Source organism: Mus musculus, chromosome 1 (assembly GCF_000001635.26).
Source record: "Mus musculus strain C57BL/6J chromosome 1, GRCm38.p6 C57BL/6J".
In the NCBI taxonomy this organism is placed as follows: domain Eukaryota; kingdom Metazoa; phylum Chordata; class Mammalia; order Rodentia; family Muridae; genus Mus; species Mus musculus.
This window is the reverse complement of record NC_000067.6, coordinates 183,781,443-183,797,366: the sequence shown is the minus strand read 5'-3', so window position 1 is coordinate 183,797,366 and position 15,924 is coordinate 183,781,443. Positions and strand designations below refer to the sequence as shown.

The 15,924-nt window shown below is 42.4% G+C and overlaps 1 long non-coding RNA gene across 1 annotated transcript in view; it reads right to left on the bottom strand.

The window, feature by feature from the left end:
- Gm34068 (predicted gene, 34068) overlaps positions 1-15,924 on the bottom strand; it is a 60,770-nt gene that overhangs the window by 12,380 nt on the left and 32,466 nt on the right. The window contains exon 2 of the long non-coding RNA NR_151520.1: positions 15,093-15,230. This is a non-coding gene — a long non-coding RNA (predicted gene, 34068). The remainder of the gene's footprint in view (positions 1-15,092; positions 15,231-15,924) is intronic.

Sequence of the window (15,924 nt, the reverse complement as noted above, 5' to 3'; positions counted from 1 at the left end):
GTAGCATGCCTGCCTCCTTGTGGCTAGGCTCTGCACCATGACTAATGGTCATAGACTTGAAACACTCTGACACTGTAAGCAAGCCCTCAATTAAATGCCTTCTTTTATAACTTGCTTTGGTGTTCTCCTCACGGAAAATAGAAAGTAACTAAGATACTTGGCAAATTTTTAGACAAATGGCTGAGTTAGGACCTGGGGGTAATGGTCTATCTGGATCCAGGAAAAGGAAGAAGTTCCATAAGTATATATTAACCTGCATGGCTCTGTCTGGTGTCAATCATCCGTAGAAGGCTGATCTGTTAAGAGAAGATCTTCTTATTAGACCCCTTTGTTGCCTTCCATTCACTGAAGAACTTACTTCACTTGTGGGGAGCAAAGTCTCCCTCTCCTTCCAGTCACACTATAGGTTCATTCTGTTCTCCTAAGAGAAGAAGAACAGGGGGGGCTTTGGGGTTGGGTAGAACAAACCTAGATGCATCTCATAGGGAAGAGAGGTCTCTTCAGAAACAGCCTCCAAGTAACAAGTAGAAACTTGGCCAAGCAAATCACCCAGCTGCCCTGAGGATAGCTATCCTCAGGTAGCTAGTGGTTCTGCTGCAGGGCTGTGGTAACAGTAGCTGCAGGCTAGAGCAAGGCTGGTCCCCACTTCTGAGAAGCAGTGGTTCCATTTAAAGTCCATCGTTTCAGGGGTTAGGAGAGTGGAATTCAGGAAAGTGTGTTCCCACAAGATGGCAAGCAACTATCAGTCAAAGGTGCATGGACGGAATGCTCAACACCCCAACCATGGACCCTGACTGTCTTACTGTATCTTTCTCACGTTACACCTTTGAGAAGTGCTATTTGCTACCTGTCTCATTGTTGCCACTAATTATCTGACAGAAATAACAGGGGAAAGTTTATTTTGGCCTTCCATAGTTGCCTGACTCCGCATGCATCAGGACCTTGTGGTGTTTGGATCACATAGAAAGGGAGAACCCCACACTACAAGTCAGACAGGAAACAGCAAAACCAGAAGTGTCCAGGAATAATCACCCGGGTTACTTCTGCCAGCTCTGCCTCTAATCTTATGTTCCCCTAGCCTCCACAAAGAGCACCTTCATCTAGAATTCAAGAAGCATTCCAGTCATGAGCCTATGGGTGACATCACATACTCACTTCACACCAACTTCCAAAGGCTGTCAATTCTGTTTAACTTCTCTGAACCTATTGCCCCATCAACAAAGAAAGAATAACATCAACTTCAAACAAAAATTTGCAAAACGAAAAAGCCAACGTTTCAGAAAGCATAAGCAGTTGAGTAACAGAAGGGTTTGCCAAATAAGGATGTGGGGCAAAAAAGAGATTTTTTTAAAAAATAATTATCATTATTACAGCCATCATCACTGACTAAAAGTCCATAAAGTGTCCACTGCCCCCAGCTACAGTTCAAGAGCAGAACTTTGGTGACAATTGGCACAAAGCTTGGATGGGACCAGCTCTGTGGCCACATTGTCTTGCCCTCCCTCACCCTTCTTCCCAACTTCTTTGGTTTTCTGGTTAAATTGCTTAATAATCTCTGGGGAGCCCTAGTGTTACATTTCAATACATATATGCAACATATAATGGCCACATGAGAGAAATTAGTTCATTTATCACATCAAGCAGCTATTATTTGTTGTATGTGGAAACATTTAAAATCCTCTCTGCTGACTATTTTGAAAAATGCAATTAATTTTACTGTGCTGTAGAGCGTTAGAAGTCATTGTTCCTATCCAACCTCGTCTTTATGTACATTGAACACCTTTGGCATCCTCTCAACTCCTCCTCTACTTAGCAAACTCGGCTGACCAATGTTCTATCTAGAGGGCATGAGGATGTTGTGCTAACATGTAACACAGAAGGATTTATACCTGTTTCCACCAGGAAAACTGGGAATGGTGATCTTCACTATAAGTAGGGCCTGGCCTCATGAATCCCCCAGACAATTACACTTACCCTAGCCTCTTCCTGGACTACTGAGCATTGTTTCTCAGTCAACAGAGCCCCTTCTCATGCCCATGTGCTTTGCAAAGGAGTTTGGACATAGCTATGCCTTGTGGTGATAATTGTTACAAGGAAACGTTTTGCCCAAAGTTGTACTAATCTAAATGGCCACTTAGGGTCAGACTCTAGAAGCTTGAACCAACACCAAATAAATAAGTTGTGATGAGCCAAGTCTCCTTGTCTTGTGTGGTTCATTACTCTGCCAGCCATGGTACTTGTGAGAGCCCCCACCCCCAAATCCTGCTCTCTACTTCTCCGGATTGGCTTCATTTTTCTGTGTCTAACATATTTTACTTGATACAGTATCCTCCAATTTCCATCCACGGTATTTAAGGTGATGAAATTTCATTCTTCTATCACCAAATGACAGTATACTGATTGTAAAAACCACATTACTTACCCATCTAACCATCAGTCAACACCTAGGGTTAAAAAAAAAAAAAAACAATGTGCACATCATTTGTATTAGTAAATACAATGAAGTTGATAGGTCCCCCTTTACCTTGTAAAGAGAAAAGGGTTGGTGGGCTCATGTTTTTACAGCTCCAGTACAATTCTAGGTGGCCCAGTTGCCTTGAGCCTGTGTTGAGGGTACCAGATAGTATCGTCAAGAGTGTGCACTGAAACAATCTACTCCTTAGTGTGCTGGGGAGAAGAGTAATACCTGGAAACTGTGCTCCCACAATCCCCTTCATGGCAGGCCTCCAGTGACCTAGCTTACTCTCACTCAGCCTCCACTCTTGGAAGTTCCACCGCCTCCAAAACGGATGAACGCCCATCTGAAAGGTTTAAGTGGCAGCGATACTTTTTTCCTCTAACATTTCCTAGTCCTGCCAGAACAAGTACTGCACTACAGTATTCTGGGTGTCTGGAGACACACTATGGATGTGTGTGATCTGGCTCCAGCCTGGCAGAATGAGACAAACCCAGTTCCCCTTGGGAGAGAACCTAAGCTGAGCATCCTGGCGGCAGCAGCATTCCAGGACCAGGCTCTGCCTTCGTATGTCACTTCTGTTCCCTCTGCCTTCAGCTGCAGACAGAGTTAACACAACAGCCAGACAGACAGCAGGCCAAGTTCAAGGACTACATCTGCCAAGAGCATTTTCCCTATAAAGTGTCAGATGCAGACAAGGCTGCTTGAAGCTCGTGTAACATTTCACCATATGCCACTTTTGAAACAACCCTGTTCCGCGGGGACACCTCAAAATGTTTTTCTTTCTAAACAGACCTGATGATAAAGACATGGGAAGTCCTGGAGCCCAGAGGCTGTCACAAATCTCACGTACTAACAATTTTATCTTATCTCCTGGGCACCGTGGGGGTGGAACAGAAGCTGCAGCCGAGTGCTGAGCTCACTAGACATCTGCCAGCATCTGCTCCTTGCAAACAGGAGGGCCTCTCTGCTGGATGGCCATGCCTGGTTTAAGCAAAGGCTTCAAAGTGTCATGAATTCCATCTGAGTGAATGGAAAAGGACTGGGTCCATATGCTTTGCTTTTCTAACCTTCCACCTGCTCAGAAGTGCGGCCTCTCAGATTTAAAGAAAAAATAAATCCCCTGTACATTTGTAAATAAAAAAGAAGACTGGGTAAATAAAGATTAAAATTAGCGTGACATTATCTTTAAGTAATATGATAAGGAAGGGAGTTGGCTCAGTCAGTAAAGTGTCTGCCTACAAGCACAAGGACCGCCATTCAATCCCCAGAACCTACATTAAAAAAAATAATACTAATAAAAGCAAGTGGAGTGTTTGTAATCTCAACACTGGGAAGGCGGAGGCAAACACATCCCTAGGACTTGCTGGCCACCAGCCTAGCAAGTTATAGACCAGTGAGAGACCTGGTCTCAAAGAACTAGATGGATATAACCTGAGGAATGACAGCCAAGGCTGCCCTCTAGCCTCCACATGCACATACAAGCACATAAACAAACATGCGAGCACACACACACACACACACACACACATGCGCATATATACCCATGCACACACATGAACACACACACAAACATACATGCATATATGCATACATATCTGTGCATACAAATGTACACAAACAAGCACACACATGAATGCATGCATACTCATGCACACACACACATGTGCACACACATAAACACACATGCACACATGCATACACACCCATGCACACATATGTGCACACACATGAGCACACACACAAGCAATAAAAGAAGAGTAGTAAATATAGATAATTACATATTAGCCTAACCGGTCTATAATGACTATTATTTTCTTCATATAAAAAATATCAATAAATGAAAAATGTGGCAAAAAAGAAGCCTTCCTAAGCTTGCAGAAAGACTGCAACAAAGTACCACGAGTGGCTTGTACTAGCACCAGGCTCTTTTCTCAGTTCTAAAGGCTACAAAGTTTGATACTATGCATTTCTGGTGGACTGGAACACAAAGCTTCTTGGTAGCCTGCCCCTTTTCACATGTCAGCACTGGACCTGAACAGCAGCACTGCCTCTCCACATTGGCAGAGGGTCTCAGAGGTGCATGCATCCTACCATGTACTATGTATGGCCAAGGAGAATGACACACCCCAGGATACACCTCTGGACAGCTGGATTTCTCACTGCATCTAAGTGCAGGCGAGTAGCATCACCCAGCGTCACATGCACAAGGGCTCTGTGACACATGAATTAGGAAATAGCTTAGTCAATGTCACTCTGCCCAGGATCTTATTGGGTCCAAGGGGAACCTGAATGCAGAGCTGTGATCAGTGTGGGCACACGTTCCCATCAGCGACGCCTTCCCATCAAGGGAAGGTGCTGCTTATTCCCCTGTAAGGAAACACGAGGAAGACACCAAGCACTGAAAATTAAGAGTCACGGGGCTCCATCAGAGCACTGGACAATAAGCTCTTTCACTCAAGCCAAAAGTTTTACCATTGGTTTGCATGGAAACAGCAAAACTATGCAACATGTCCCTTGGCACAAAATGCCCTGTTTACAATGCAAGATACAGAGGTCTTAGAATGTACAATACTTCATTGTTCAGAAACAGAATTTGAGCAAAAATATTAGGGATAGGAAGCAAGTTGAATAGCTTCAATTGGGGGAATAAGAAAAATATAATTAATCTAACCCTCCAGAATACATTTAATCGAGTTTTAATTTACTTTTTGAAGATTTCATACACCCTCCCCCTGCCAACTTCTCTCCCACATCCCTCCAACACATCTCCCTCCCAAGTTCATATGCTGGTTTGGCTTTGTTTTTTTATGACCCACTGAATCTAGTTAGTAGTGTCTATATGTCTACAGATGAGAGGCATGAACCACCTACCAGTGGCCACACTCCCATAGGAAAGTGACTCCCGCTCCCACAAGTAGCCATCAACTGCAACTAGCTCTCCAGCTGAGGGTAGGGCCTCATAAGCCCCTCCCCCATTCACACTAGAATCTCGATAGGCTTGGTCTCATGCAGACATTGTGCAGGTAAACACATAGGTGGTGAATTCATATGAACAATAGCTGTGTCATATCTAGAAGATAGAACTTTATGCCTCTCTTCCCTAGTTGGATCTTATATTCTTTCCCTTGCAGGGGTTGGGGGTGAGGGTGACACAGATGTCCCATCTATGGCTGAGGACTGAAAACCTCCTTGCAGCATTGCAACTCTGTACTTGGTTGCTTAAATGAATGTGGAGCTTGAGAAAAAGACAACAGTTACTCCTGAAAGAATAAAAAACAAAACTTAATTAAAAATCAATAAGCCTGAGTTGTTTCTAATGGGCTCACTCTTTTGCTATGCGATTTCCCTGTAGCCTTCCTTGAGAGCATCACATGCCTACACATAGGATGGCCATCAAGCCACAAATTCTCCCCAAAACACACTGGCTCCAATTCTAGACTATTACTTGTTATGAATTGCAGTGGTTTTACTTTAACTATAGAAATTTCTGCTATTATAGAAAAATAATTGTTTAATTGTGGAAAGCAAAGACTTAATATTTTGCTACCCAAGGTCACACAAAAATTTCTCAGGCACAAAAAAAAAAAAGTGTTATACATACAAAAGGTCTAAAATGCCCTGGTCTAACTCAGAGAAATGAAGATAAGGACTACATTTTTCCTACGAAATAAGTTAGTACTTGATCTCAAGATTAAAAAAGAAGAAGAGGAAGAGGAGGAGGAAAAGGAAGAGGAAGAGGAGGAGGAGGACCTAGAAAGAACCACGTAAGGTTCTTCTCTGAGGCTAGAATTGGGGAGCCATGAAATGAAATGTCTGTGCTCATGTTCTTGTCATGGGAATGTCATGTATCTCAGTATCTCATCCAAACCTGAGGGGAGTCAACCACTGAGCTAATCAACAGCATCTTGACCATGATAAGATACATATCACTGGAAAAGAGAACTGCCCAGAAGACAGTTTTAGATGTTACCAAACTCTGGCCTTCTACCCTCCAATTCAACCTTTCAGTGATATCACTGACTTTCGAAAAGGGGGGTTCAATGACACTAAGAGAAAGGACAAAGGTCAGCCACATCTCTCTAATTGACAGCATCGAGTAAAAATCCAAATAAGTCTGCCACTGGCTTGGGTCACAGAGAGGTCACAGAAAAGAGTAGCCTGCTTAACAGGAATAGGCGGAAACTTGCAACCAAATTAGTCATGATGCAAGCTTCTCTGTCTAATTTCAAAGACTCTTAGCATATGGGAAATTCTTCAAAGAAGCAGAAAAATTGGCTGTACATTGTTTGCCCTTGGAGGCATCTTTATTAAATTATAAATAGATGCATTTTTTCCACATGAAAATCAGCACGAAGGGGAGCTTTGTTACGCTGTTTGGCTCTCTGTGCAAACTTTGCTTTTAGTTATCCTGATCATACCAAATCACCCCCACGTTCCTTCAGCATCAGGTCTTCTAAGAAGCACAAAGCACAGACAGTAAAGGCAATTCCTACCACATCACCTAAAATGTGAATCAATAGTAACAAATAATTGGGTATTCTTACATCACTTGGCCCCTGTCTAGATTCCATGGGTTCAAGTTGCTTTTCTTCCCTTGTTTTATAATATAACCCCTTATCAGCATTCTCTTTTGTTTCTTTTGGAGTGAGTCTGCTAGCCTCCAACCATCTCTTCCTCAGGTCAGGAAGGCTTCCTTAGATTCTTCCCAACTTCAATATTTAACACTCTCCTCCCAGCCCAGTTGACTTAAAAAAAAATATGTTTATCTCTAGAGTGTGTAGATCAAAACTTCAGACTTCTAAAACTCCATCCCAGCAGTAATAAAATATCTGCTGATGTTTTTAGCCATGATAAAAACTGAGTTATCTATAAAGATACATTTCAAGCATGTTCCTAGAAGTCACAGTTAAGTCTGGCAATATATAAGCTAAATGATATTACTTAGTTCTACTTTAGAGAGGGGAGAAATGAAGGTGAAAACTCAAGGACTATGCATAAGCCTGGCCGACTATTGCAATTTGAACTGAGCTTCAGAATTTCCTTCTTTTCCCTTCTTACTATACCCAGCACAAATGTCACATTGTCCTAGAATTCAGATATGGTTCAGTGAGATAAATAAATATGTTATTAAATACCAGGATATATTAGCATGTAGTTTTCAGGCACAGGTGGGTTTAGGTTGTTACAAATCCACATTTAAAAGCCACTGTTCGCTGAGTATTTACTGTGTTGTTAATAAAACTGCAAAGTTACATGTCTTTAATATATTTACCATCTCTTCCTATTCTTTACTTCAAGGATAATACAATTGTATGACAGATGTAGAAACTGAAGCATAGAAAAGTTAAAGAACTTGCACTGAGACTTGTAAGTAGTGACTTGATTCAAAAATTGACCTCATGGTATCTCTCTAGACTCCATGACTGTGCATGGATGGGTTCTTTTGCTCTATGCATGTAAAATTGATGCCCAAAGCCCTACATTAACGCAGTGTGAATTGGGAATATTCAATCATCCAGACATGCTCCCTCTTTACTTCTGTAGGATATATATATATATATATATATATATATATATATATATATATATATATACAGAGAGAGAGAGAGAGAGAGAGAGAGAGAGAATGTCAAGTAGAGCCTGATTACAAAAGAGTGTTCTGTACTATGCGTTTCCTCTTTTGACTGGTTAGTGTTAGAATGCAGCCCACAGTAAGACAAGTGTCTAGTCTTATAAATAATACATGCAATCCAAATGATCCAATTTGTATAAACCAAACTCTTTCAAGCCCTTTCAAAGAAACATGGGACAATGAAAAGAATGTGGACATTAAAGTCACATAACTGGGTTTTTGTCTGTTTTGTTATTATGTTAATGTTTAATTCTCCAGTGTGGGTACAGAAGCTCTGGTTTGCGACTCATGTTCATTACCATGGTGTGAATACTCCCATCATGACTCATTTCACAATTTCAACACTCTGCACTGGGTTGGAAAGAGACAATGACATTTGTTGACTCCCAAGTGCAAGTCATTTTCAGTACACAACTGTTGGCAGACCCTAATCTAACCCTGGCTTGAAAACCCTCAGAACAAAATCTGGGGTGAGATACTTTACCTTTCTAAGTGATGATCTCCACTTCTGTTAAGTAGAGGACATAACACTACCAGCAAGGAGGGTGTGACCAGAAGGCTGTAAGGAGGAGAATAAACATCAGCTTTTTAGCCTTCCTGAGGAAGCTATGCCTTCTGACAAAGAAACACTCTGTAAGCATAGCCTATGCCTTGGAGTCATTCAGGAGCACTCTGGTAAGGTGGATTGGCCATGTGTCAAGGCAGAAGTCCTGATGAGAACAGACCCTCACCATCCTTCTTTCCTGTTTTAAGCTGAAAGCTTTATTCCAGATGTGCTGACTCTGTCAATGCCATGTAGTAATATCATGTACCTATTTTCTATAGGTTGAAACATCCCCTCCTAGAGAGAGGAAAAGGGTCAGAGGATCTGGGAACTCACAAGTTTACAAGATCTGGGAAACTCAAAATTCACAAGACCCTTAAAGCCCCTTACCAAAAATCAGTAAGTAATTGCTAAGACAATCAGAAGCTTTGGGGGTAGCCCTGCCTGTAAGTTGCATGGAAGATACCAGTGGTATAGCTTCCACGAGTCATCACCAGTACTGAGATCAGAGTCACCCTGGTAGGTAATTCTAATAAACTCATTGTTCACTAATATGAACCTGGATGGAACAAGGTTTCTTTGGTCTGCTGTTGTCAGATCTGGATGTAATTCAAAGTAACTTCCTCAAGAACAGTTGTGGATCAAGGACAAAGCAAGACTGGTCCAATGGTAGGAATAGCAAGAGAGACAAACAAACAAACAAACAAACAAACAAATGAGATTACTAGGGTTTCTCACCTTGATCCTTGACCTTCCTGCCTGCTCCAAGGGAAATTAAGGGAGCGCCACTACTTGTTAACTATCTTAGCATGCACTGACTCTTGCACCAGGGACATGACCCATCAGCATGCCAACCCCTTTAGAGAAGTATCTGGGGAGAGGGTGCTCTGCCACTCCACATTTCCTCTAGTGCACAATTGCTGGGATGATCCAACCCCATGAAGTAGAGTCCAGACTTGTAAGCAGTGTTGTGCTGTTCAATTGTCCCCTTAGCTTTCCTTCATTTGAGTGAATCTAAATTGATCCTAGCTATTCCAAAAGAAAAAGAAATGACACCTAGCTGCAATCTTATATAGCCCTTACAATCACCTGCTACTCCTCCAAATCACATCCCCCATCAAGCAGTGGAATTGAGTTAGTATTGTGGAGAATACTCAAAAGATTGTGTTTACTCTATGCCCAGCAGAACAGTTCAAAAATGTGTTCAGTAAGAATAACATTAGTGAAGCAAGCAGCTCCCTCCCAAGCAGTGGGTTTTGAAGAAAACAAAGCATGTCGGTGGCTGTACAGAACTGAGTCCTATTGCTTGTACTAGTGAGTTTCACTGTTCAATGCAAGACTCATTATCCCAACGTCATGGACCATGTTAAATTAATCCCAACATTAAATCACAATTTTCTGTGTTGAGGAGCCACTGGGTAGTGGGCTTTTGGCTCAGCACCCAGAATTACTTGAGCCTTTGGTTTCTGTGTGTGGTAACTTGGCCACAAATACATCCTGAGATTCATTAGATAAGAAGGATATTTTCAGATTTGCATAAGTTGAGCTCAAATTTGCTGTGAACTAGAACACTCCAAACCTCAGTTTCGTTAAATGGATTTGGGTTAGTAAGAATTGAGGATCCAGAGTGTCCTCAGTTAAATTCCCCCTTAGGAAATGCCACCTCTTCACATGTTTCCCAAGGGTCTTGTTTTTCTGTCCTTTCAGCTCCTCACCAAGTATGAAAAGTGATAAAAGGAAATATGTCTGCCTAAAGTATACCCAAGATGTCCAGTTACAAAACATTAAGTAGAAATTTCTTTTTGTATGTCGAGCCAATGTCTCAGACAAAAGCAAAAGGATTCTGACCAAGAATGTGAGGAGAGCTGAGGATACAAGAAGGTGGCCTTCAGACTCCCAAGGCTGTGAGATCTTGTCAGGACCATTCTGTTCTTCACTGTGTTACAGTGTTCTAAGAGTCCATCTAATTTAGGGATTCAAGGAACTCTAATGAAATTCGTGAAATTACCTCATGAAAATGACATTTGCAAAGTCAGGTTCCTTGTCTCAGCTTTCATTTTAGCAGTCTGTTTGCTTGTTTGGCTTTGAGATAGGGTCTCAGGTATCCTCTGTCTGGTCTCAGGCATACTGCATAGCCAAGAACAGCCCTAAGTTCCTGATCGCCTGTCTCCACTTCCTACACTGTAGGGACTTCAGGTGTGTAACACAAGCATCTGGTGCTGTGGTTGACAATAACAATGAGAAACCACAATGGCTGTGTCAATAGTTTGTCACTGACACAGGTTCCTAAAGGGCCTTACTTTGCTACTTAGACTATTATAAGTCCATAATGTGTTGAAAAATGCCATGTAGAACTGTTTTGTGTGCACATGTGCATGTGTGTGCATGTGTATGCATATGTATGGACATGTGTGCATGTGTGTGCATATATATGCACATGTGAGCATGTGTGTGCATATGTTTGCATACATATGTGTGCATACATATGTGTATGTGTATTTGTGTGCATATATGTACAACAAAATTATGAACTCCTCAAATGTAAATGGGTATTTTCCTTATCCAAGTCAGATTTTCAACAAATGTTTTTATCCTTCAGCACAGGCCTGCCTAAATACAGGGAGATTCTCCCTTGCCTCTAGGATATTGAGAACAAGACACAGCTCCTTCTTCAGGGATTTTCTTCTGCTACTTCTGCTCTAAGTTTTTCATGAACCTGTAGTGGGTACAGTCAGGAACTGGGTCTGGAGTTACAGACTATCACCATGGGGATGGACCCTCAGAGACAAGAAGGTGATAGGTAGGCTCATACTCAGAGCAAGGGCAGTTTTATACCCAGTCATGGTAGTCTTGGAACATTCACGGAATGACCTCAGATTTCTGACTTCCAGGGATATGGAGTTCAACCTTCTTAGGATTTTGATGGAACGATGTGGCCACTTCCAACCAATGGAATGTATATGGAAGAGTCACGTGATCATACTAAGCCAAACCATTCATGGATGTAATCAGACCCTTAAGAGATCTTTTTTATCCTGGCCACAAAGTCTAGGAAGGCTATAGGTAGTGTCTCTTCAGTCAGCTAGAGTCTTCAAGGAACATAAAATAGAACAAAATCCAGAGTTAATTGCATTAGGCTCATGATGGGAGTCAGAAGCATGTCTTAGCTTTTTAAAACACAGCATCTCTGAGTTGTTTTCTACCCTGGCTTGTGACATGAGACAACCATGAGACAAGTGGTTGAGGGATGAGTGGGAATAGGTAAAAGGAGATATGTAATGTGTGGTCTCTTCACCCAGCAAGGGCCATGTGGCCATTGCTGAGCTGATGCTGAGAGGCCAACTCAGGGGAGGTTGTTGGGAAGGGTTCGCCTTCTTGAAGGCCGTGTTAAGACATTTAAATGGTATGCATCCTAGTCTATCCTATAAACAAAATGCTATAGCAATTTAGAGTAGACCTCAATAGTTCATAGAAAATCCAAGAATGGCTACTGCTAGGAACTGGATTTGAATAGACAGACACTGGATAGAATGTAGGAACTTTCCAGAGTGTAATCCCAAGATCAGTGTCTAACTCAGGGAGACCAGATTTAACAGAAGGAAAATTTGGGCTATTATATGGCCATGATGAAGGTCTCAACTCACCCTAGCTATACTTAATTGAGTGAAGGAGAATCAGACACGGGGTGTGGGTGACACCCAGGAAGAAGGAAGTCTTAAGCTCATAGCTCTCTTTAGCTTGTAGAAATCACTGAAAGTGGGGCTCACCTACTTTCTTCCAAGAGCAACACTCCTCTAAACTAGGAGAATACACATACCTCAGCCATGAGAGAGGAATAAAAGCCCCCAACATCCACTGCCCCCAGCTAAGCAAGAAGGCCCATCACAAACAGACGGAGTCAGGGAAATCTCCAGATGCACAGAGCAGTCTATCTACACACACCTGGCATGTAAAGCAGAGACAAAGTGGTCACATGAGTAGAAGAGGGGAAACCCAGAGTTACACCTCAGGTAACTAGTTTGGTGAGCATTGTGTGGTTTAAGGCAAGCTAAAACAAAGAAATCATAAGGTCATGGCTCCACTCCAAATGAGAAATGAGAGCCCAAATCATCTGAGGTAACAAAAGAACAAAAGTGGATGGTTTAAAATGGTAATTTTTAAACAGAAAAGATAGGGAACAAGGAATACTGAATTGGACCGTGGACACCACAAACATCGCAGGGACTTACCTAATGTACACATTATGTCAGCCCCATGATAGTTCAGATCAGAGGATATATGAAAGATTCTACATATTTGACTATGTGAAAGACTCAGGACAGGACCCTATAGCTCATTATATGGCCTTCATCCCTTATACATCCACTATATATATCTTAACGGAGCACCAAGCTCTCCAGCACTGCCCATTACCTCCATGTGCTTCCTAAATATTTCCACATCTTTAAAGAAAAAGAAGGTGTACCCTTTATCTTTAATTTATTAAGGGATGGTTTTCAAGTGTCAGTCATTTTACGAAAAGGAAAATAAAGAGAAGAAATTAAAATCCACTGCCATTTTTTGAAAGCAACTGGAAGTAATCAGTGTGCCTTTGCAACCAGTTTGTAAATGTTCTTGGAGACCGAAGGAACGCTGCTTTCAAATGCCCTGCTGTGACCCTGGCAATCTTAATAGAAGTGGTTTGGAGCAATGCCTTGGAGGAACTGATCATAAGCTGGAGGAGCAAAAGAATAGATGGTTGTTTTCAATTCCTTTGAAACAGTCAGCTGTGGTCCCTAAGGACTGTGTGAGCAGAAACACAGACCAAGAGTTTCTTAGCCGCTCTGATCTTTGGATGTAAATGGAAGGCGATTTGCAAGCACAGCCCTGCATGCTGCTGTGTTCTTGGCAAGGCTGTGCACATTAATTCCGCATTGATCTTTAGACCAAAGCTGAGGCCACACATATCTGTTTCTTTCTCTCCCTGGGATTGCAGAAACTTCAATCACAGTACCTTGTCTCCTCATCCAAGTTTTTAACAGCATTAGTTGATTAAGCCCTGTGTTACTCTGTGGAGGAGGGCGACTTAAGACACCCCTACAAGAAGGCTGACGTGCCTACTCAACAGAACAGTGTCCAGATGCAGCCTGACTATCATCAGCTACCATTGTCCATTGGCCCTCCAATGAGCACTGCACAGAAAGACACAGGCTCTTGTTAATGTCTGGGACTAGAGTGCAGCTCGAGCTTTAAGTAGAGTAATTGTAATGGCCTTCCCAAAAAAATGTCATGGGAGTCCTTTGTGGAGGATAATGAGACTCATAAAGCCTTAGGGAAATCCTCACAGGCTCTGCTATCCCAAAGACTCCAAAGATGGAAAGATTGCCTAGTGGTTAAGAGCCCTAGCTGCTCTTCCAGAGGATTCAGGTTTAATTCCCAGCACCCACATGGCAGTTCATAACTGTCTGTAACTATAGCTCCAGAGGATCCGCATCCCTCACACTGACAAACATGCAGGGAAAATATCAGTCCAAATAATTAATAATAACAACAACAAATTTAGCCAGGTGGACACAGAGGAACCCCCCCCCCAAAAAAAGACTTCAATTCAGTCAGCATTCTAGAAGAGTTTAAACAGGGGCTGGGCATGTAGCTAAGCTGTGAGAGAATTTCGCATGTATGGAGCCCTAAGATTGCTCTGTAGCACTGAATAAACCATGTATGGTGGTGTCTGCCTGGAATCCTAGCTCTTGGGAAGTAGAGACAGGGCAACCAGGATTTCAAGGTCATTCCTGGCTTCACAGCAGATTTAATTAAGTTGACTGTGACTGGATTGCTTGGCCATGTTCTGGTGATGTATCTGCCTTTGAGTCACCCCTACTTTTGTAACTTATCCCCCAAAGTCAATACTGCACTAAGTAGAATGTGTATAGCTCGGTATCTGTGATGAATAGATACATATATCTTCATGTCTCCCCTGGAAAAGTCAAACAACCCAGGCCAAACCCAAACATGTCTATACCTGTTCCTGTCCCAGAGAGGATCCTTAAAATATGTTTAGGTTTTGCTTTCCTTTTCATGAAAGGAATTAATAGTCACAGTCTGTCAACCCTTACATGCAAAAAAAAAAAAAAAAAAAGAGGGAGGGAGGGAGGGAGGGAGGGAGGGAGGGAGGGAAAGAGAGAGAGGCCTTTGACTCCCTTACCAGACACAGACCAGGGGATACAAAGCTGCTGACACATTCACTGCATTAACTAAGACAACCTTGCTTCCTATCCAAACTCTATTTTTAGTGTCTATATTCACCACTATCACTGTCATCCAATCAAATACAGACACACACACACACACACACACACACACACACACACACACACAAGTATATTTGTTCCTTCATTTCTACAACTTGTTTTTTCAAACATGTTTAAACCCCAGTTTCCCAGAGCATTTTTTCACATGGTGTCTTAATTGATCCTCACCAAAATGCTTTGAGATATGCAGAGCACAGATCCCTGTAGGCAAGGGGATGAGGACAAGAGTCTTTAGTTTGCTGAGATGCACAGACCCGGCACTAGGCTCTCTCTTCTGGGACCGTATCCAGCTTCTGTCTGGAGCATCTGGAAGAGATAGTCCTATTGGTGAATATGTGCTTGAGCTCTACTTCTGCACAAGTGGAAGTGTTTGAAAATGCCCTCCCCTTCACCTCTCCATTGTTCTTCGAGCCAAAGAGCATGTGCATGCATGCTCTCACACATGCTCTCACGCATGCATGCACACATGTACAGGCACAGTTCTCAGAAGAAATATGGCAATCCTTTCTTTTTTGTTGTTTGTTTTGAGTCTTACTCTCATGATGTCTGTCCTGGGCCTCACAGCTGATGATGGCCTTAAACTTCTGATCCTCTCATTTCTGCCTCCAGAGTGATGCTATCCAGGTATGCACCACTATGCTCAGCTTCTAGGGTGCTGAGGAGAGAAGCAAAGACAAATGCCCTCCCAACCCTATTCTCTATTACTTCTTTCTCAAGTCCCAGTACAATCTCTGTCGCCAGTCGCCCTTTCTCGGTTACAATCAAGCCCTTTGAGGATGTTGTTGTTGTTGTTAACCTTTTCTAAGGCTCCTCCTCACATCTCTTTTGCTTCTCTATTTTCTTAAGTAAAAAATTCACTGAAGAATGAGTCCAATGCAAGGAGAGACTGACACAGGCTGTGGTCATCCCTGCCTGTCACAGAGTCAACTCTCTATTTAATTAAGGATTGGCTCTGGAGAACCCAAAGGCCCAGAGAGGCTCTACTGGAGAAAGCATTATT